The 22124-nt window shown below is 42.2% G+C and overlaps 1 protein-coding gene across 7 annotated transcripts in view; it reads right to left on the bottom strand.

Annotated features, from left to right (window-relative positions):
* Positions 1–22124, bottom strand: part of C8H10orf71 (chromosome 8 C10orf71 homolog) — a 72422-nt gene that overhangs the window by 15298 nt on the left and 35000 nt on the right. For 2 of the 7 annotated variants that reach the window (XM_064430765.1, XM_064430763.1), the window contains exons 1-2: positions 16411–16548; positions 15545–15754 (exon numbers count right to left, since the gene is read on the bottom strand). The exons of 2 other annotated variants lie outside the window; for them this stretch is intronic. The gene's annotated coding sequence lies outside the window, so the exon portion shown is untranslated. Of the gene's footprint in view, positions 1–15544; positions 15755–16410; positions 16549–22124 lie in introns of those variants that run through there. 3 more of the 7 variants (XM_064430767.1, XM_064430766.1, XM_064430769.1) reach the window with 3 other exon arrangements.

The raw sequence follows: 22124 nt of genomic DNA, 5'->3' as shown, positions 1-22124 counted from the left end.
GGCATTTCATATGGAATAAAGATTCTGAAGAGAAATTAAATTGGGAATTTCAAAATTTCTTTTAGAACTAAAAACCTTTTAAAAAAATTTTAGATTATTTCACCATTTTCAGTGAAAAAAGGCTATGAGAAATAATATGTATATATACTATAATAGCTATAATAGTATGTTATTAGTGTTCTTAAAGCAAAGAGGGTGTGTGCTATTTAGCATTAACTGAAATCTTTCATTTTATTTTCGATGTCAAACAATACTCTGATGGTACTGCAACAGAGAGTGTGATCTTGTTTTGAAATTTCCCTAAGTAAATATTTTAAATTATAAAGCCCATAAATTTTGAATTATCTTTCTAGGGGAAATGTCATTAAAATGAATATGATTGTGTTTTTATTTGTTTAATCAAACCTCTTCTCATTTTTTTTTCTGAAAAAAAGAACTGAAGTCTTTTTCTTCCAGTGAGCTCTACTGAAGCTACTTAATTTGTTCCAATGGAAGCTGGAACCAGGTGATCATCAGTTCAAGGAAGGTCAGTGTAGGCTGGTGGAAGTATGAACACAAGGAAGAAATGTACCTAGTTAATGACGGTGTGTTCTGTATCCTGCTGTGTCCTTTCCTCAAAGGAGGTGAACCTCTTGCAGCCCCAGCTGAAATGCTTACCTTTCCAGCTCAGACCACAAAGCTTCAAACACTGGAAGATGAAGACCTCACATGAAGAAAAATGGGAGGAACAGAGACTGCAAGTGTCTCTACCTTTCCCTTTCTGGTTCAGTGGCAAAGACCCAACAGTTATTTCCAGCCGGTCTCCAGACTGCCTTTCCCAATGTCCTCCAAATGCCCCATCCTGCCAACAGGCCTGTTAGGTCTGGAAGAAGGAGATGTCTCTCAGAAAGGGTTGTATCTGGACTGAGGTTTTCTTGCAACTGCTGTTCATCCTTTCCATCTCCTGATTCACTGCCTTTGAAGAGCCAGTAGCATGCAGACGTGACAGGGGAAGTCAAAGGCACAGAGCACATGACTGACATGGGCCAAGGGCAGGTACAGAGCACATGACTGACACAGGCCAAGGGCAGGTACAGCACCTGACAAACAGCATGAGTCCATGAGAAACACAAGGCAGAAGGGATGGTGCCCCTCCTATGACCTGCAGTCAGCACAGACAAGTGACATTTAAGCAACTGAACCCAAACAGTGGGTTTCTTGGCATTAAATGTCTGCCTGGAAAAGGCCACTGTCTGTAACTAGGTCAGTCACTGTACACCAAGATATTTATACAGCTCCCCAGCAATATGGTGCATGAACACCTCGTGGCTATTTATCTTTGCAAACTCTCCCACTGTGAGCAGGATCTGTGTCTCATCTACAGGTCAGCAGCTAAGGCCCAGCTTCAAGTGGCTGATTTGCCCAAGATCAAAGAGGGCATTTGTGGCAGGGCAGGGAACCAAATCTGTGTTTTCTGAATGGCACAAGAAGAGCTTAATCTTTCTCAGGTAAGGCAAAAATATGTCTTTCCACCTCTCTTCATAACTTTAATCTCTGTGAGCCTACCCCACCCCCCTTGCAACTGAGTATGGTGCTGTAGCTTGGCATTACATTGCATAGTGAAATTCAACCAGATTTGGAGGAGACTGCAAAGATCTCTGCTTCATCTCAGGTGCTTGATACCTATATCTTACTAAGATTGTTAAAAGTCAAGGCTTCCTCACTAGCTGGTGGTGACAGCTGACATTACAATGGTGTGGTCCCCTCACTGAGCACTGGAAGGTTTTTGGCTGATGAGACAGGTATTCATCTCTTTCCATTCTCAAGAAAGGGTTAGATGATGAAGGCTTCTGAGTTTTCCTTTCCTGAATAGGAGAAAGGAGATTTTCCCACAGCAGAGGGAAAGCTGTGAAGCATCACAGCACTGCAATGGCTAGAGGTGGAAGATGACAAAGGGGGAAGGGAAAAAAAAATAAAAAATGTATTTTTATAATTATATATTTATAATTTAATAATATATAAAAATAAAATGTGATCAAGAAAACAAATATAATGTTTTGGATGCCTTGTAATCAGGAGCAGTCCCAATCAGACAGTCCCAACCAGACAGTCCCAATCTCTGTCATGGGAAAATTGTAACCATATCAGCAAGTATGCTAGACACAAATGGGAGACAGGTGTATTCTCCTCTGTGACCTACACGAGGAAATCTGCAGCCAGCAACAAGACATGCCTCACTTCTCTTTCCAGGCTGGGGAATCTGAAACCATCCCCCACTTACACTGCTCTCTGCTCATCAGCCCCAACACACTGATACCATCAGCATTGTCAAGTTTACACTTAAACCATGTAAGCTTCTTGACAAGGAGAGTCTGACCCACACCCACCGCACAGGATATAATCTCAGGAAATAACAGGCTTGCAGAAAAAAAGGATTATTCTTTGAGAACTGGTAGTCTCATCTACTGTTTTTCTTTATAACTTCTGGATATTTTCAAGATTTGGACAAAGACTTTGCTGAATCTGTTTTCATTTAATAAGATAATTTAAAATGTTTGTATGTGCTAGGTTCAAAATTGTTCCAACTTCTAAGCAGCTTTCTCACCCACTGAATTCCACAGGATTTACAGACAGGCAATATACCAAAATACCACAGACAAAAAGGTGTAGGTATCAGAGGTGGGGAGAAAGTGGAGTTTTCAAAATATTCTGGCTCAGGTTGCAGGAACAGAGCTATTTCTTACTTACACCTTGCTGTAGCTTTCAAATGCAGCCAAAAGAGCTCTGCTCCTGAGCACGCAGTGTGGCAGGGAGGGTGATACTCCATGCATGCCAGAGCACATGACCCAAGCACACAGCCATCCCTTCACATAACATCTCTCCTCCAATGACAAGCTGCTCCTCAACCATTTGTGATTATAACAGAGCCATTCCAGCTGAAGGACAAAAGCTGTCACTTGTCTCCTGTCTGCTATCTGGAGCATGGCCATGGGACAGCTACACACCTATGGGAGGCCTCGGGGAGGGCAGGGGAGAGCCCCCTCACCCTTGCCCCAGGTATCTCTTGAGGCCATACTACATTCCTCCTTTTGAGGAGCAAAAGCCAGGAGAAAAATCCCACCCTGAACAAGATGACAGTTCCTTCAGCTCTCTCTTTCTGCATTGTGCACAGGAGTTGTTTTGGTTTTGCCCTGGGAAATGCAGACTCCCTATTCATAGACTGATTAATTGTTATGATTTAACGGTGTGTCCCCAGGCAAATCCCTCATTCTTTCACAGTTAATGCACTTGCTTTGGTGTTTCTTGTGGTTATTCTGTAAAGTATAAATGCAAAAGACAGAAAAGGAAGCATCAAGAATTTTAAGGAGAATCCACACTTGTTCCCCAAGAGATAGACCCTGATGACTCTGATAGAGTCAGTCCCTCAGCAACTTCAGTGATGCTGTCAGCATGGGGCTTCCCAGACCCTCTGAAGAAGCCTGCAGACAAACAATGGCATCAGCCTAGTCAGCCTGCCGCTGACACCAGTTGCTTCTCTTTCCTATCCCTTCTCAATTCTCCACACACCACAGAGGTGGCAAATCTAGCTACTTGTCTGTGGCTTCATTCAGTTTGCAAGCCTGGTCAAAGACTAATTTCTCAGTTTTGGAGAGACAGACCAAGTCCTAATATCACTACTTCAAAGCAGGTCGGTCACAATAAAGAGTCTCAGTGAACAATATAATGATAAGGGATGCTGCCCCACTGCTCCAGCACAAACTCTGACACAGCTTGCAGGGGTCAGCTCCCTCTGAGTATGATGTTGTTATTGCACCAGCACCCTGGGCAGTCCTGGGCACTTATCCCAATTTCTGCACAATGAAGATCTGTGCTTTGAAATATGCAAAGGATAGAGACAGGGACATATGAAATACACCTCAACAAAACAAAAGCCACCAGAAGAGTGCAACATTTTACATGGGTCTATAATGAAGCAGACAGGCAAGCCTTGAGGTATGACAGCTTATGTCTGATCCAGGTAAAGTTGATAGACAGAGGCACATCTGAGACTGAGGAGCTGTAGGAGCTGTAAACTGCCAGAGACTGCTGTTTGCTGACTTTGCACGTTAAGGTGTAGCCAGATGTTAACCACATACATTTCTTTGAGAGACTTCCAAAAATTGCAAGTGGAAAGTATTAATTAGGTGGTCTTTATGTACCTCACTGTCATAGCCTTCTCATAGTCCCCAAAACAGCCTTTGACACAGTGTGTAGGTAACAGGGAAAGCATCCTTGAAACTAATGGGATGTGGCTATGTGAGAGGCTGAAAATAAAGATGCATCCCTATTTGACATTCTTGGCTCATAAGAAGATGGGTCTGACTGCTAACAGATGATTTAGATTAATCATTACTAGCTACTGCCTTCTTGTATATCATTATTTGCAAGCACAGGTGCTGGATGATAAAGAAACCTAGAAGTATAACTAAATATCTGCCTTCTATTCCTGTCCAAAGAGGATCATTTGGCAGGGAAACCCAAGGGTAACTTCTAGGTAAGGGTTGTCCTCTTACAGCTTCAATGCTGCCTTAATTTCTCTGAGACTGCTAAAGGACAGGGGTCTTGGTGGCAGTCTCTTCCACCACACACACTTGAAAGCCATAAAAACGTGGCAAGCAGCAAGAGAGTCATAACACACCAAGCTCAGCACACATATACACAAATATACATATATATACATATATATACACACACAAATTCAGATATGTGTAAGTAATCATTGATCCACCCAAAAGCATATGCAGGCTTGATTGAAGAGGAACAACCTTATCTCAAGGATAAAGTTCCCCTCTGAGTAAAGACATGCAGCTCCCACTGTGGTCCTTTCCCCACACACCTGTCAGCTGGCTCACAGCTGATCCCAAAATGCAACACACCCTCAAGCAGTGCACAGTTACCTCTAAGAGCAATGAGCTCACCCTCTGCTCGGAGCCCCCAAAGCTCTGTGTGTCCTGGCACCCCAGGTGTAGGCAGGCCTGCAGCTAAAAACCACTTGCAGAATTTGCCTCTGCCAGCAATTTTCGCTGTGTGTAACTCAGCTGGACTAAAGAAAGACTGGTACAGATGAGTGGAATTTTCTCTCAGCATGGCTTATAGGGTTAGTTGACTTTGTTTCTGGTCTTGGATTTAAAATTAAAAGTTTTGTGGACCTTTTCCACAACTCTGGCAATGCAAGTACAGGTAAGACAAGCATTTCAGAGAAGTAGGTAGGAATAAGAGGCTACAGAGCAAAATTGCTGTGTGCCTTTGGCTTGCAGTGCAGGGATGCAATTACACCTGCAAACCTCCACCCAGCTGCAGCCCTCAAGTTACAGCTGTTTCGGTAACTAAGCTGAGAATGTGTACATAAATACCTTCCTAATGACAAGCGTGGAAGATGGAGAATTGGAGCTGGGGCTCCAGTGCACTGGCAATCTTTTACGACTTCATGTTTGTCACAGACCTCATCCTTCAAGCATTTAACTGAGGACATTTGCTTTTTAAGTGGTCAGTTCTTTGAAGAACTGAAGGAAGAGAGCCACAGACTTTAATCCTGTCCAGAAAGCTTATTTGTCCTTCTTATCTCTTGTCTCTTCTCCTTCTCCCCTGCCTCCCTGCCAGAAACGGCAGAGGACTAGAGAGGAACGCCCTAGGTGGTACTGCACAAATCCAGTGTGAACCAGTCACTCTGCTCTGCTGCTGTAAAACTTTTCCCTATTCAGATTCAATCAGATTACTAGTTTACAAGCTATTTTAAAAAACATAAGCAGTTTGGCTTTGCAAGCTCATTTTAATAATTTCTGTTCTTTTTTTTGTTACTGAGTCCTGCAGCTAGACTAATAAAATGCAGTTCCTTAGGATAGCAGACTAAGAAGCCCTGCAAAAACTGGAGTAAGAAAAACTTATGCCATTTAAGAAATCTTCCCAATTAAAAGTGGATACAAGTCATAGTTACAGTCATTTATAATGGCCTCTTGGCACTGCATAGGTATTTGAACTATCTTACTTTTTCAGGCTCTCTAACATGGTAATTACTTTTTATAAAATAATTAAATTATTCTATTCCTATTTGTCCTAAAAAAAGAAACTTCCAACAGCCTTCTAAACCCTATAAAAATCACTAAAGTTTTAAAAAGTAGCTTATCTATAGGAGTAATCACCTGAAAAATAAAACCAATGTATATTTCCTTAAAGTTGTTTACAGCACAATGCACAAAAATTAAATGGAGCTTCATATACATTTAATATTCTTTTAAAAAGATTACACCTATTTGCAAAATAATTACATGTCATAAACAGTATTCACTGCAAACAAATCTATGTGTATGTCTCTTTCCACACACAACTTTCAGAGACAATCCTGCACTTCTCTGAGGAAAAAAAAAAAAGCTGGACAAAATGAAAGGACTGAAGAAAAGATTTAAATTATGTTTGATTTCTCATATCTGATCAATCACATTACTGATGCTTGAATGCACACACGTTCACACACTCAGAAACCACCATTCTTCACCATTTCCCTGTTTTAAAACATCCAGATACTTCCCCCTTACCTTCTGTGCTCCAGCTTCCTGATAGGGACAATGCAGGGCTGTGCTTTCTTCCCTTAAGTCAAAGCCCCAGCACATTTTAGAGCAGCCTGCTTGCTATTAGCAGTTCCCATTACTTATGTGTGTCGGACTCTTCCTCTGAACATGGTTATTTTAATAAAAACAAAGACTGAAAAATAAACAAAAACAATAAAAGTGGAGGAGCTAACCCTTGAATCCTCGCAGACCTGCCCAGCCAGGTGAAGTGAAACGAGCCAGGAATCCGAAGTTAGTAAAATGTATTTAAATAGTTATAAGGCAAGGGGAAACCAAGCGGAGATCATGGTGGGGAAGAGGCAAACATACGTATTGGAATAACCACGCGGTGTCGAGTAACAGACAGATGAAACAAACAGTCATCAGCTATTTTTACATCCACATTGGCCATTGGTAATTCTTCAGAGATAACTAATACAGACAGCAATGCTGGGCCATGGGCTCGCTGCTGCCAGTGACTCAAACCTTAGGGCACTGCAGTTTTGTACCTACAGGTGGGAGGCAAAGTGTTTATTAGGGTCACCACTAAAAATACTGCGTACATATGCACACGAGTAACACATTGCTGTCCTGTGGGTGCTTCTTCATAAATAGCTCATTTCATCATCAATGCTGGACACATGTAGCCAGTGTTCTTGGACTTCTTGGAGTAAGGACCTCTTCCACTGTCCCTCCAAAGCAAACAAGATCAGCCATCCTGCTGGAAGGCACATGCCAGCATTGGGTTTCATTTGGCGCACTGCAATAGGATGTTGGATAATGGCAGAAATATGCCATGAAGTCAACAAGCTACATTTCTGTACTGCAGATCTGAACAATGGATGGCATCCTGTGCCATGATGAGTGCACACAGCTTTTACTGGAGTAGTGGGATTCTCCTGGGGTTCAGCATCATGTTGGACTTGAACCACAGCCTACAGCAAAAGGGAGAGCAGGATCTCCTGTGATTACTGCCCAACTCCTCTTCCATGGCAGAGCAGGACTCCACATGAGCCCAGCGGTCATTCACACATTAAAAAGACTTGCTAATTACATTACACTGCCTTACACTAATTACATTGCTATAGCACCAGCAAGTTTCTACAGCCTGAGAATCTCCAAGCACCAGGACACTTGTGATGAACTAACATTCCCTGAGATCCAAGAGCAGCCCAGGGTTACCTCTCCTCAGAGGGACAGTGACCTGCCTTCTCCAAAGCAGCCTTCAGCTTTGAGTTCTCAACCTGAGGAAGGTGTATTTTTCACCTTAAATTCCAGCAGGAAGATTTTGCAAAAATGACTCTCCTGAAGTCCTGGTCAGGGTTTTTGGTGCTCAAGTATTTTTAACTCATCCCAAACTGAACGCTGGTCTTGCCAAACATCAGGGCACTTCTAAGTGCTAAGTTCTGGCCTGGAGCTACAGAGGTCCAGCAGCTCCCCATGCTCTGCACCTGTAACAGCACTTATGCACAAAGGTCTGGTGTATCATCAGTCATGGCACCTATGGACTGAGACATAGGAGAGAACTGGTGCACACTGAAAAAAAGGTTTGGGATTACAAGAGACAGTGGAAAAAGTAGTTTTCAGGAACCCACTGCTACTAATGTTGGCAAAACTGTCTGTATGTTTGTCTGTCTCTTCCACAGATTTCTAAAGAGGGGAGGAATGTATTTCTGGAATACTTGTGCTAAAAATAAACCCATCTCTGCTGTCTATGAAGAGAGGCAGGTATAGTCCTGCTTTCTGTAAGCCCTGAACTTGTGAACTGCTGAGAGGCTGAATCACAGCTAGAAAGATCCCTGTGGAAATGGTAACTGCTAATGCAGGAAGGTTGGCTGATTGTTTGGAAAATCCAAAACAGGCCTCTCACATGAAAGCAACTGGGGTTAACAATATTTATCAGGATAAATGTGGTTCACAGACTCCAGCTTTGAAAGGACTCAAATCTTGGGATAGGCATTAAGCTTATTCAAATACTGTAGTAGTAAATATTTGCTAATTCAGTGTTCAGATGAGACTCTGGGATCAGATGGGCTGTCATTAAAATAAAACTACTTCTGGGGAAAATTACTGAATAACACACAGGAAACACAACCCAGTGGCACTTAGATGTTGTTATCCCATTCCCAGGAAATTTAAAAACCAGAAATCCCTGCTGCTTTCTTTCAGTGAGTGTCAAGCAATAACAGATCACACTGAACTTTTTCAGACGGCAGTTTGGACTGAAATTTTAAACTTGTATGAAAAGAGTATGCAATTTGCACAAATATGTCAATGGAAAATGTATGTATGTTTGTGTGCATAATGAACTCCATCTTTCACACACACACTTGAAACCTTGTGTGCTTGGCAATGCTGAGAATTCTGACAAGAGAGCCTTATGCAAGAGCAGTAGCTTTCAGCCTTTTCTGATTTGTATCCCATCCCAATGCTTTCTCTTGGGAAATAAATGGAGTTCTGCCCTACTGACAGAGAGAGGGTTTTTTCCTTTGTTACCTTAGCTGCAAATCCCAGAGAAGCAGTATGCAGACCCCAAGGGGTCAATGCACCAATCACATGCAAAAAGTCCCTGGTACATGGAAACCAAAGAGTGGAACTGATTATAAACAGAAATGAAAACATCACTCTGGACTAGGAAAACTCAAGCATCAAACTGTTTTGGTTGTAGAAATTAAATGTTTTATAATTCTCAAGGCATTAACAAGCAAGGGGTCTGTGTAGGAACCCATGAGAGCAATAGGACTATATTGAATTTTCAGTTGTTTGCTTACAGCACTTTTTGTCCAGCAGAGCAACACAGATTCAGTTCTTACCTGGCAGCCACAGATTGAATGATTTATTGACTATTATCACAGTGTGTGGAATAACTTCATGTCTGGACACTGGACAAGGAGAGTAGGTGAGTGTAGAACATTGGCTGGACAGAGCAGCCTCTGGGTCCCATCAGCTGAACAAAAGCAGTGAAGCAGTGAATTACTGATAGAGGTATTTTCTCTCCCAAGGGGGAACAAGATGGAGAGTGCATTTTCTGCTCAGCTCCCCCTCCTAGCTGGCACAGGCTGTGCTGCATGTGGCATCAGGGGAAATGGCAGGTCATGTTCCTCTCTGTCTGTTCCCAGCCCCTTACACATCCTGGTTTGAACCAGATTCTGTCCTGACAAACCCAGCTAAGAAGATGTATGTGAGGACATAAAGATCCCCAGTACCTGAGAACCATTGGCAGTTCTTTGGCCTGCTTCCTTGGGGACATTTCTCCACCTTTCTGGAAGAGCTGCTTATGCCTTCATGCAGAATTTGTGCAATGAGACAGGACTACTCCTTAGGGTTCAAACCTTGCCAGAAGATAAAGTTCATTGGTCCCAACCCTAGGGACTCCTAGTATTCTTACAAGGAGAGAACTTTTTAAAGCCATTGCATATCTTTCCTATTTGTCCTTATTGAAGCTTTGAATGAAGCCTAGCAAAGTAAAAAGTCTCTGCAAAAGGAAACTCTGGAAGAAATCTGAAAAGGATTCAAGAAAAAGAAATATTTCCTTAATTTCATCTCTCATAATTTTATAATATGGTGTTTAATAAAATAAAATGTCAAAATTATTTTCATCCTGCCCTCAGAAAGTAGTAAAAAATATTATTTCCTAAAAAAAAAATTGCTATGTTTCTTCACTGAAATGAGATTTCTTATGAAACCAACAAACTTTCCAACATTTTGACTCTGACTGCATTTATGATCACTGGCAGACATTGGTTCCACCATCTTTTTATCCATCTGTGAATAAGACCTTAAATGCAATTTTAAAATAATTTCTGATCTCCTGATCTCCTCTCCCTGCTGCTGAGCCATCAATAGCACCCAGACTCAGCTGACTCAGAAAGAACTTGTCTGGATTCCAGCCTGGAACACTCATCCTCACCCTCTGTGAAGTGCCCGACCATGGCACCAGCCTGGGGCTCAGCATCTCTCTTTTGGCCTTTGGGGACAGAATATAGACTAGAAGGACTCTAAAAACACATCCTCAGGGACACTTTTGGCAAGGATGCCAGTCACAACCTCATCCTGCATATTTCCCCCAAATCAAACTGGCATTTCAGTCAGGAGCTGTCACGTTTTGCCAGCACCACAGCCACCTCACTACAGTGATCACACCTGAGGAACCCCAGAAAGATGCTTTGCATAACTGCTTCAATATTAAACACTCTGCCAAAAGTGGAAGACAAATGTGGCAATAAAGAAACTAACTGCAGAGAATGTTAAAGAGCAGAAGATGGCTAAATTATTCTACAAATAAAGATTAAACTTGCAAAGCACTCTTCTACCTGAGCCCATTTTCCAAAGTGTTTGCACTACCTAAAATAGCCAAAAAACATGCTAAGCACCTACCTGCCTTCTGGGCATTGATTTTTCTTGAAATCTTTGCCTTCTCATGAGGAAATGTTAGCAAAAGCTGACAGCACCTTGCAATTTGCAGGAGAGGTTCAGCCTGTGCCAGGACATGCAATAAAGCAGTCTTTCTTAAACTAAAGTTTAAGAAATGGGCACACTTGTGGCATATCAGATGTGGGAAAAAATACCAGTAAATAGTCGGAGTGATCTAAAATTAGTTCTCATTAAAAACATTATGTAGAAGCCAACGACATTTAAAGATGCTCAGCCAAATGCATTAGGTAATTTATAAACATAGCTATAATCCATCTAATTTAAGAAAAGGTTGGAAGAATGTGGGGTCACTGGCCTAGTGTAAATATTTCCCATTTACAAATTGCAAAGCAAAAACCAGAGACCACAGGCTAATTAAAATAGCTGGCCAAACAATGATGGGAACCTTAAGGGGCTATTTTTAGGGGATCGTATGAGAGCCCAGGCAGCCAGAAGTCCAGTCAATCCAGAGGTGCCACATGGCTGCTCTCAGTCCTTTGCACTCTCTCACCTCACCCCAGACAAGATGAACCAGACCATGATATTTGTTTCAGCCCCACACACCTCCATCCAGATTTCATGCAGTATTTTGCACTTCACACAACACACTGGATGAATTGCCATGGAAGTTTCCACAGAATCATCATCCTTATCCTGTCCCAGGTTCCTACACAGCTGAAAGATGGGGTTTGGGCAGTGAGAGCAGGATTGACTCCCCCCAGGTGCTGGGAAATGACAAGGGGAAGTTGTGGTATGCTGCACTGCAAGAGGAAGTTGTGTTATGCTGAAGTTCAGCTGGTACTGCAGAGGTACTGTGGTACAAATGTGTGTTTATCTCTGGGAGAAGAGAGGTGAAGAGAGGTGAAGAAAGAAAAGATAAAACATCAAAACTTGTTATAGTCTAATGAGTTGCCTGAATTAAATGGGTTTTCATTTTCTGGTTTGTAGAATACACTTTCTGTGGGCCAAGAAGAAGAAGAAAGGCAGAAGAAAATAATTTTATAGTACAATTTATTCCTCAGAAGTAAATGAAGCATCAAAACATGTCTGCATTATCTCAAAAACTCAAGAGTCCTGCAAAATGGGTTCACAAGATATTGGGGTGCAAAATATTTCCCTGCATGGTTTTGTACTGGAGCACCAGAGGACAGTGAAGGGCAAGTCAGCTGCTTTAGGAGAAAGGTTTCAGCCTAGGTGTGAATCAGACAGGGAAGAAATTTAAATTTGCACTTCCTCCTTCTCAAACCAACTTTCTTCCTAGTTCAGAATGCTTCTCAGGAGACGATTATTGGAAACCACAAAGGTTTTGAAAAATATTAAATTTTTGCATGTCTTGACAGAAAAACATGTACCAGGAGAATGCAAGGCACAGCAAACACAGTTCCTGACCTTCCTAACCTAACCTGCTTCCAGTCCACAAGCAGATCAGAGCATACCCCTTAACTGCAGAAGCAACACAGTTGTTTGCAACTCTCATTCCAGTAATCAGAATAATTATAATACTGTCTCTCCAAAATGATATGACTTTAAGTCACATTTAAGAAAAGTAAGCAGTCTAAAATCAGCATTCAGTAAACCAGAAAGCACTAGAAAGAGAACAAGAAGCTCATGCCCATCTTTTCAGAAAAAGCCAATGTGTAATTGTTCAAGGTTTTGCTGAATGTCAGGAATGGAAGATTAACAAGGAGTGAGATTATCAGCATTAGCAGGAGGAATTCACGCAAACACAGCAAGGCCAAGAACAGCTGAAAACCTGGCCTGAAAGATAGCAAATGTGCTTCTCTGCAGAACAGTGCTGAATAGTGACTGAGAAGAAAGAAGCCAAATGAGGAACAGAAAAGCAACCCCTGCAGAAAAGCAAGGAAACAGAAACAGGGCACTCAGAGACAAACTCCTCGGTGCTGCTGCACTGCAGGAATTGTCCCAGCTCCTCCATGTGGAGCACACCTGGGCTGGCTGACACTGCCCAGGACCACCTGAGAGGTCCATGGCAAAACCTGCCCAGGGAACTGGGTGAACTGGGAGGCTAGGGATGGATTTTCATTCTTTCCCTGCAGCTGAACTTGGAGAATGGAGTCAGTGATCTGAGTAGATAGGAAGATGCATTCAGAGAACACCCTAAGAATTCCCCTAGGCCTAAAAACTATGTCATAACCTGTTAATGATGATTAATTAGATGAGTCCCAGGTAATCAGAGACTATTCCTAGCAGTAAAGTGATTTCTGGGACTGAAAGTCACCACACAAAATGTACTAAAGTGGCTGGTATCAATAAACTGACAAAGGCAAACAAAACAATTCTTTACTCTCATTCTGTTAAGGAAAAGGCCTGTGGTTTGAATTATGATCATATAAACCACTGCCTTCAGGCATTTTTTAAATGTTCCTAGTCTGCTAAATTCATTAGAAAATTCACACTGTCAAATATTAGAATAAAAATATAAAGGGGATAAAGAGATAAATACTGCCATTTCAAAAAAGTCACAACTGATTTCCTTTAAACCTTACAAAAGTGTTTTAGATAAAATAAGATAAACATAAAACAATAATGAAATTATTACTGGTGAAAATTCTAATGCGACAAACAGGTACATGATTAATTATCTTCCTTCAGAGATTAGGGACTCTTCTCTTAGGAGCAAAACAAAACATGTTCACAAAACCAAGGCTTCTAGCTGATCCATAATGACACTCATACAGATATTGTCCTTGATTTCAGAAGTGTTTACACTCAACACAGAGCAGACTGAAGCGTTTAAGCACTGCAAGCTCAAACTGAATTTCCATTGCAGTCTTTTAGTTAGTGACAGAAAGTATTGCTGCTTCAAAACACAGCAGCAATTCCTACATCCAATATTCCCACATCCATTCAGAAAATGACTGCATATGCAGGCAGGCCTGCCTGTCTCCACTGGCAACACTTTTAACAGTGCCCGTGTCATTTGGGATCGCAACTCCCTCGGATTTCAATATTCCAGTCCCATTGAAGGACAGCAACCTCTCACACATTTCAAAGTGGTGCACAAAACCTGGATATTTTGGAAATTGATGTTTACTGCAGAAGCAGCCTGGCATATGCAGCTGAGCCAGCTCTAATCAACCATTAGAAACCATTCCACAGACATGAGTGGGAGCTGAAAATGCTCTGCTTGCTTATTGCTTCAGACAGAGTTTGTGCTGTCCTTGCAGGAGGGATGCTATTGAGACCTTGGATAGTCTTTTTCCAGCTTAGTTGAGCATGACAAGCATAAAACATCTACACTGAAAATAAAACATCTCTACCCTTTCTGAAAGACTATAGATTTTTAGGAAAACAACTGAAGACAAAATACAAAACTTCCATGCTAGTAATGCAGGATCAGAAGAAAGCAAGGAATGGGTGTTGTGCATCAAAATGCATAAAAATGGAACACCCTTTTAAAAGAATATTTTTATATTGTTCAGCATTAGATGCCTTGATGAATGGTTAATTCCAGTGTTCTGATTCACATTTTCCTTTGCACCTTTCACAGCTTTACCATTTACTTGGACATCCATGTAAAAAAACTAAAGTCAGGACATTTCATAGTTCCTTCAAAAATCATTTGTAGACTCACTGCTCCTACAAAATACTTCCAATATAATCACACTGTCCTTTTATTTACTATTTGAGCTGCATTAGTTTGTGAAGTCCATGAGATTTTTATAATACTCATTCAGTATGTATGGTTTCCACTGTGGCTGGTACCAGAGTGAGCAAAGACCTAACCTTGCAATTAGAGATGATCTGTAAATCCAGGCCTATGTACCCACGGTCCTGTTGCTTAAGACAAAACATCCCTGTCAATCCCACTGTCAATTTGAACAAAATCACCCTGTAAATACATAGAGATTCATATAAAATGCTTGCATTGGTATTCTTTCCAGATGTCACCTTTAAACACCTACAATATGCTTTGTAGGCACGCCCTTGGTCAAGTTTGCACTGGGAACTTATGAAAAAGCCATCTTTCTCCTCTTCTGGCATTATGGGCTATTCAATAGTTTATGCTGAGTGCTACATGGAAAAAACCTCCAAGGGAGGATTTTTACTAGCACATTCTACCTTCTGCAAATTGCTGTGGTAAGATTGTAATACCTTTGTGCTTTTTTTCTAACTGTTGGTCATATTTTAAAACTGCCTATTGCTCTTGAGTCTAGAGCTGCATAAACAAAACCAATAATAATTAATAAGTTTTGCAATTATCTTCTGCCAAAAGAAATCTCAGCTTCAGCTTCAACTGGATACATTCATATGTCTTAAGTTGTCTAGTGTTGCTATGCACTAACTGTTGGTATGTTCCATCCCAAATGTGGCTCTTTGGGAAATTTGGAAGCTCTATAAATAGAAGATATTATTTATTATTATTGTGAGGGCACAGGAATGCACCAATTCACCCTCAGGGGACAAAGACACTTAAGAACATTTGTTTCAGTGTTGGATGCAGAAATAGTTTGCAATGTGAGGCAGAGAACAGCTCTAGTGCCAAATGTCCTGTATGCGCAAGAAGGAGAGATCAGTGTACAAAATCCATCACACCCACTGCTCACCTTTTACAAGTTTAAACTGATCTTGGCTCCTTTCCTCATCCTTTCCTGGATGTTAGCAGACACCTCTGGGATGACTGACATGCCCTTCTTCCTCTAAGGGAGAATCACAAGCTCAGGACAGCGGGCAGACAAGAGAGGAAGCCTTCCTGAGTGGCTTAGCCCAGGCACCAAGTGCTGAGACAGCTGGAGAGAGGTGGCAGGATTTTGGCCCTAGAAAGGGGATAGAAACCCAGCAATGACTGAGATGCCCTGGGCAAGGAAACACAAATGAAATACACACTAGAGGAGATTCAAAGGGAGCAGGGATAAATGAGAAAATCCTAAAACTTAGAAAAATAATAAAGGGAAAACTAGGAGCAGCAGTACAAACAAAGTCATTGTTTTTCCTCTAAAATTTGCAGGTCTGGTCCTATATTTGTATATTAATTGCGAATTTTCCAGCAAGAAATATGAGCAGATTAAGATTGCATAGGATCAAATCAAAAGCACCTAAAAAAATTAAGTATTCTCCTCTAAGTGACTTCCTTCCAACCTTCCAACGTAAAGCATGCTGAGCTGTCACCCTGCTGGAGAAGCCCCATGCACAGCCCTGTCCTGCCTATGGTGCTGGGCATGCACCACACCCTGACCAGCCTTTGTCCTAAGACCTGCGTGTCATTCCTGACCTATGCAATGCATCAGAATTTCAGAGTTAGGTTGGAAAGAGGGAAAAAGGTGGTAAACACTGAAACTGTCAAATTTGAGCGAGACAGGGTGCCAGCCCCCACCATTTACAAGTTCATATATGCCAAGCAGGTTGTATTTTATTTCATAATCAGTCAGGAAACAGAATTTCACCCAGAAAGAAGAGCTAAAGAGACACATACCCTGTTGTCTGCAGAGAGGAATCTGCCTGTACCTAGGCTGTCCTTCCCCTGCCGTGGCTGGGACAGTGTGAGATGGGCTGGAGCGAGCCAGGGGTGCTGAGTGGTGCTGGCAGTGACACCCCAGGGCTGACACCAAGCCCACCTCCCCTTGCCACAGGCTGCCAGCACTATGGGTGCTGCATCGTGACCTCACAGCTCCCCTAACACAATTAAGTGTCTAAAGGGCCTTCTGGGCAGAGCCCCTGCTGCTGACAGCAGTGGTGAGCAAACACTGCCTTTGCCTAAAAAGACACGCGCTCTTTTCCAATTAAATGAGTCTTGAAGTCTGTTTCCTTTCACTGTTTATTTGACAGCCCTGTGAAAAGTGCATGTGCTCAGCTCTCAGTGTGCTGAGCACAAGGACTGGAGGACATGGCAGAGAATGGCCATGGTTTGACCCCACTTCAGCAGCTCTCTGCCTGGAAGCAGTGAGAGGAGTGAGTAGTTATAGTTCAACTCTTCTTCACTGAGTGAAAAATTCACCTTAACTTTACCTCATTCTTCTTCAGAAGAAGTCCAGCAAAGGGTTAGGGTGATGCAATCTGCCTCTGCCCAGCCCCTGGCAAAGACAATACCAACCAAACACTCTTTTGCCTGTGCCAAGAGTCAGGGAGCTCAAGGATCAAGTGAAGGCTCAAACAACAGCACTGGAGCTGATGTTCCTTCTGATGGAAGAAAATACTCTACATTTCTCTACACTTCTACACCCTTGACTTTCTTTAATCTGCTCTTACAACTGATTTGAAGTGACAGCAATCACCATAGACTATTCAGAATGGATTCATGTGGGGCACAATACTATTCTTGGTCCCTTTCCCAGTCTTCTGTCTGTCTGCCTTTCTAACTGCTGAGCATGAAGCAGATGTTTTGGAGGCATGAGTGTAGCTCACTAGCATGGAGACACACATCCCAGAGCCAACACAGCAACACTGTGCTTGAGAAAAACACTTTGAAAAATCCTGCTCCTTATAGCTCTCTGCCAAGACAGCTCTCCAGGCTGCCCCAGGAGTGTGTGCTACATCCACAGCAGAGCCAAGGTCTCAGTAATTCCTGATGCTGTGTGTAGAATACACCATTCAGCTTAGCTTCTCCTTAACTACTCCCATTCTTTGTACCTGATATTAATCCTAGCAACCACCTTGGTTTCCTAACAAAACCCTGGTTATCTCCCAGTTTTTGCCTGGTTTTTGCCAAAACCCCACAGAGGGGGAAATCCTGAATTTGTACCCATTAATTACACTGCATTCAGTGTAAACTGTACCACTGATGCAGGATGAGTCCTAGAGGTGCCTAAACACAGGGATGATGGAAGAAGTCAGATGAGAAAAGGTACCTGCAGCCTAGGCTGGCACTGGTAAGTCAAGGCTTTATGCCACAGTCATACAAGGTACAGTTTCACACTTTGATGATGCAGCTCAGAGGTACAAACTAAACTGATGGGGCATTTCTAGGACCACATCTTAGTATTTGTAGAATTATGAAGGTATGGATTAGATTGCACTGAACTGAACTCATCCCACTGAATTCCTTTCTGTTGGCTGCTGCTGGGTTTTGGGTTAGCCAGCCAGGACAGATGACATACAAGTCATTAAGGGCTGAGGTGCCTCCTTACCAAGTGGATTTTGCAGTGTGCTGTACTGGGAGGTGTGATGCAGAGACCTCAGCCTGGCACTGAGCACCCTCCCTGGGCATTGGAAGGTGTCCCAAGCACAGCAGTGCTTGCAGTGCTGCTCAGGGGGAATTGTGCTGTGTCCCAGGGGTCACAGCAGCTCAGGTGTCTGCACTACAGAGACACAATGCTGACTGCTGGAATACCACAGGCTGGACACACCTAAGCCTGCAGACACATCATGGCAAGACACCTGAGAAAACCTTTTGCTAGAAGTTCTTGCATATCTGTCATGCTGTTAATAATTTTATCCCAAGCATTATCTCTTTGCCTTGAAGTCAGAAATGCCTTCCCTTGTGGAGTTAATTCACAATCTTAACAACACTAGAAGGCAGGTTTTTGTGGTCAAATATATTGCCACATTAATAATTTCAGAATATTACATGAAGCACAAAAAGAAAAGAAGTGAATAAATTAACAGAAGAAGCTTGCATGGCTCACTAGAGAATTAAAGTGCCATTTTATTACACACACCTCAGAGTTAAAGTTTTAATTTTCTTTTAAAAGATCTCAATATATAACTTTCATCCTCCATATTCAAAAACACTTAGAGAGGATGATTTGTTCTTTTGCTGTAATCCACAGGACAAATGAAGCTATAGTCAAGTGATCCTGACCAAATCTCTGCAATTTCCCTGTGATAACAGAATTGTTCTTGTTTTTTGTACTCATTATTGCTCTAATAAGGAACTTTTCTCCAAGGATCCTGATGTTCTTTAAATAAAAATGAATCAGTCTTTCCCAATCCCTTGTGAACTGCTCTGCAGTCTTGTTTTACAAACAGATTAAAAAGAAGGACACCGACTTATTTCCTCAGGAACTGACTTTGAAACAGTTCCTAGTTAGTCATTTGGCTCAGGTCAAACCTCTAGCTCTAAGTTGGAGGCAGTTCCAAGAATTATTCCCAGTGCCCTGCTTGGGACAAGCCTCCCTGTCCAGATGCATGGCTGCATACATTCTTACAGTACAGACACAGCAAGAACTGCCACTTGTGGGTTTCACTTGCTCTGCTGAGCCGGCACTGAGGAGCTTTTAAAAGTGGAAAGGCATTCAGAGGCATCTTTTTCTTTTACAAGCTGCAGACATTTGCCTCTTAGCGAAGAAGGTCATCAACCAGGCACAGAGATCTCTGTGAATATCACTGCAGCAGTTTCCAAATGGCTCCTGGATGCAGCAGCTCTCCTCACTGCCTTATATTGCAGACCAGCAGAGTTATATTTGGAGACAGATATCGGGATTATGTTCCCAAGAGCCTCTGATAGAGTAAGTTCAGAGTGTGTTGCCATGATGGACATGCACACATGTGCCCTAGCAGAGTAGAGGTCAGCCATCATTCATGAATATGTGGAGACCACTTACAGTCCAGTTACAGCATATGCTAGTAACACGTGTTCCCCACACACCCTGTTTTCTCCTCAGTAAGCTGCTATATTTTTAATGTCTCCATTAGCTTTTGGAACAACTGACAGCTTTAAGCTTTTCCCTGCAGTGAGCTCCAATGTGGAAACATGCAGCTTTCAATCACAAGACAAATGGCTCAAGATTTTAAGAGGAGATTCCAATTCCAGAATAGGAAGCCTGCCCAGCCAACCCTCCACCTTTAATATAATTATTCTTTATTCATGACCAACCACAAATACACCTGGTTCCTGCAGTACTGTTTGTCTTCAGAAATGCTCTTACTGAAATTGCAGGTGAGTATCTGTGATTCTCTCTTTAGTGTGCTTGTACCTAAGGCAGGGTTCCTGGCCCTCCTGCTTCTATGGAGAGACAGAAGATTCAGCATTTAATGCAGCAACACAAACTTATGCCCAAAACATATAAATTTTATGTTTGTTTCAGCAAAAGAAATTATTCTTTCATTTAAAGGGAGAAAAGTGCCATTAAATGGTTTCTACATAAGGCTGTCAGTCCTCAGTGCCTCTCAAAACCATGAGTTATGTTCACAGCTGCTAAAGAAAAAATGGCAAGCAAACAGAAATTCTATAAAGCATCTGCTCTCCTGAAGCCTTGTCTCTTCAAGAGATGTTGTCAGCCCCACCAGCAATGAAAGTGTTTGGTATGAGATAAAATGATGTTTCTCTAAGTGCCATGTGATTTAGTCTAGGAGCAGTAAATTAACCAGGCTCTTAATTTAAACATCACTGAAACATATACATTTTGCTATCAAAAGTTGGCTCAGTTTTAGCGGAAATCTCCAGATATGGAGAGGCATGAAGTTGTCTCTTCTCAGGTGGTTCAGTTTTGCAGAGATACAAAGAGTAGAAAGAGGTAAAATCACACTTCTGTCACTGAAGGAAGCATTCTTTGAACTCTGAGCTTTCTTGCTACCAACTTTTTCATTATTTCTATGGCTTAGAAAGAAGAAGGTGCTGCCAAGATTCCATGTCAGTCCTTCAGAGAGTCTAGTCTTCTCTAGCATCCTTCAACAGGAAGATACCCAGATTATCTACAGTCCAATTTATTTAAGCCTTCACAAGTCACAAGTGAGCCCAGGAGGTGAAACACACCAGAAGGTAACAAAAGGACTCTCCTCTAAATCTTCGCTCTTGGGGGTTTCAGAGGGAAATGTGAAATGCATCTAGTCCATTGTGATAGGAGAAGACTTTGAGGTAAGCAGTCTTCAGACCTACACTGGGAAGGGCAGGGTGTGCCCTTCTCCTGAGGGGCAAATAAAGAGAGAAAGCAGGCATTTCTAGAGAAGACTGACAGTTTAGACATTTCTTCTCTAATACTAAGGAGTTCAAGAGAGATTTTATGTATGCTCAAAGGAAAAAAAAATCTTTGTAAATGCTGACAGACTGTAAATAAATGAATGAAATATTAATCATCGTTTCCATCAAACTCTAGGAGAAATCTATCTTTGCATTATTTGGATAAGGCTTTGTCACTAGTTCAGCCTTGCCAATTTTAGATATTATTAGAGTTTTATAGCAGGTCTGAAATTCTGTGCCAGTGAGACTGTGATTTTAATGCATATTAATGGCAGAAATGGGGGAGGGGAAAGGAAGTTGGTGTGATTCCCTTATAGAGTACAATACTAAATAAGAAGATTCCAGCTGTGCAACAGGAAAGTTAAAATGGTTTGTTTGGATCATTAATATTGCAATGAAAACTAATTAAACCTAGAGCTACAAGGAGGAGCTCATTAGAGATTTGAATAGAGGCAGCATAACACTCAGCAGCCTCCAGTTTTAGCAGTTTCTTTTATCACACCAAGTGGGATAGCAAGAGCTCGCTGAAGAGACGAGGATAGTCTGAAGAGTCAAGGGGATATGGAGCCCAGTCCATGGGATCAACTGCAAGAGTACCTGATTGCTACAGGGCTTCTTTGGAAAATGCTGCACGAGCTTTGTAGCTCTGTAGAATGAGCCAAGACCTTTTATTGGCTCTCTGCTCAGACTAACATTGCTGTTATGCTATATCTCTGTCCCCTTGTCTGACCTGACATCTGAAACTTCATCTAAAATTTCCTTAGCCTAAGAGCCCTCAAATATGCTTTACAAAATATACCCACTCATTTAGCATCAGTCCCTACATGCCCACCCCCAGACGTGGCACTTCACAGTCTGTAGTTTAAGCCTGACTCTCACTTTTGCATTTCCTTTCTCCTTTAACATGTCATGCCACTTTTGCTGTGGCCAAAGGTGTCCCTGCCCCTCTTCTGTGGCCATCAGCATCCTCCTACAGCTATTTAAATCTTCTCACTTCTGATGCTGTCATTCCCTCCCTCCCCCATGGCCTCCCTACATCCCTACCCCCTCAAATCCTGCTCCCAGCTTTAGACAGAAGCCAGGGACTATACGAACCCCTTCCACGGACATCTGTCTCAGAAGTGAATAATGATCAGACCGGGCTTCCTTAGGTCTTGCATCCTTGCAAATTCAAGTAAATACTGAAGCCCCAACTTAGCTGTTAATTATCCACGGTAAGTGCTGGTAAAAGTGCTTGTATTTCACTCCAGTAGAGGCTGCCAGGGTGGAGGAATCACCTGCTAATGCTGATC

The sequence above is a fragment of the Passer domesticus genome, chromosome 8 (assembly GCF_036417665.1).
Source record: "Passer domesticus isolate bPasDom1 chromosome 8, bPasDom1.hap1, whole genome shotgun sequence".
Classification (NCBI taxonomy): domain Eukaryota; kingdom Metazoa; phylum Chordata; class Aves; order Passeriformes; family Passeridae; genus Passer; species Passer domesticus.
Note: the sequence above shows the minus strand (reverse complement) of the source record. Positions and strands in the feature narration are given on the sequence as shown.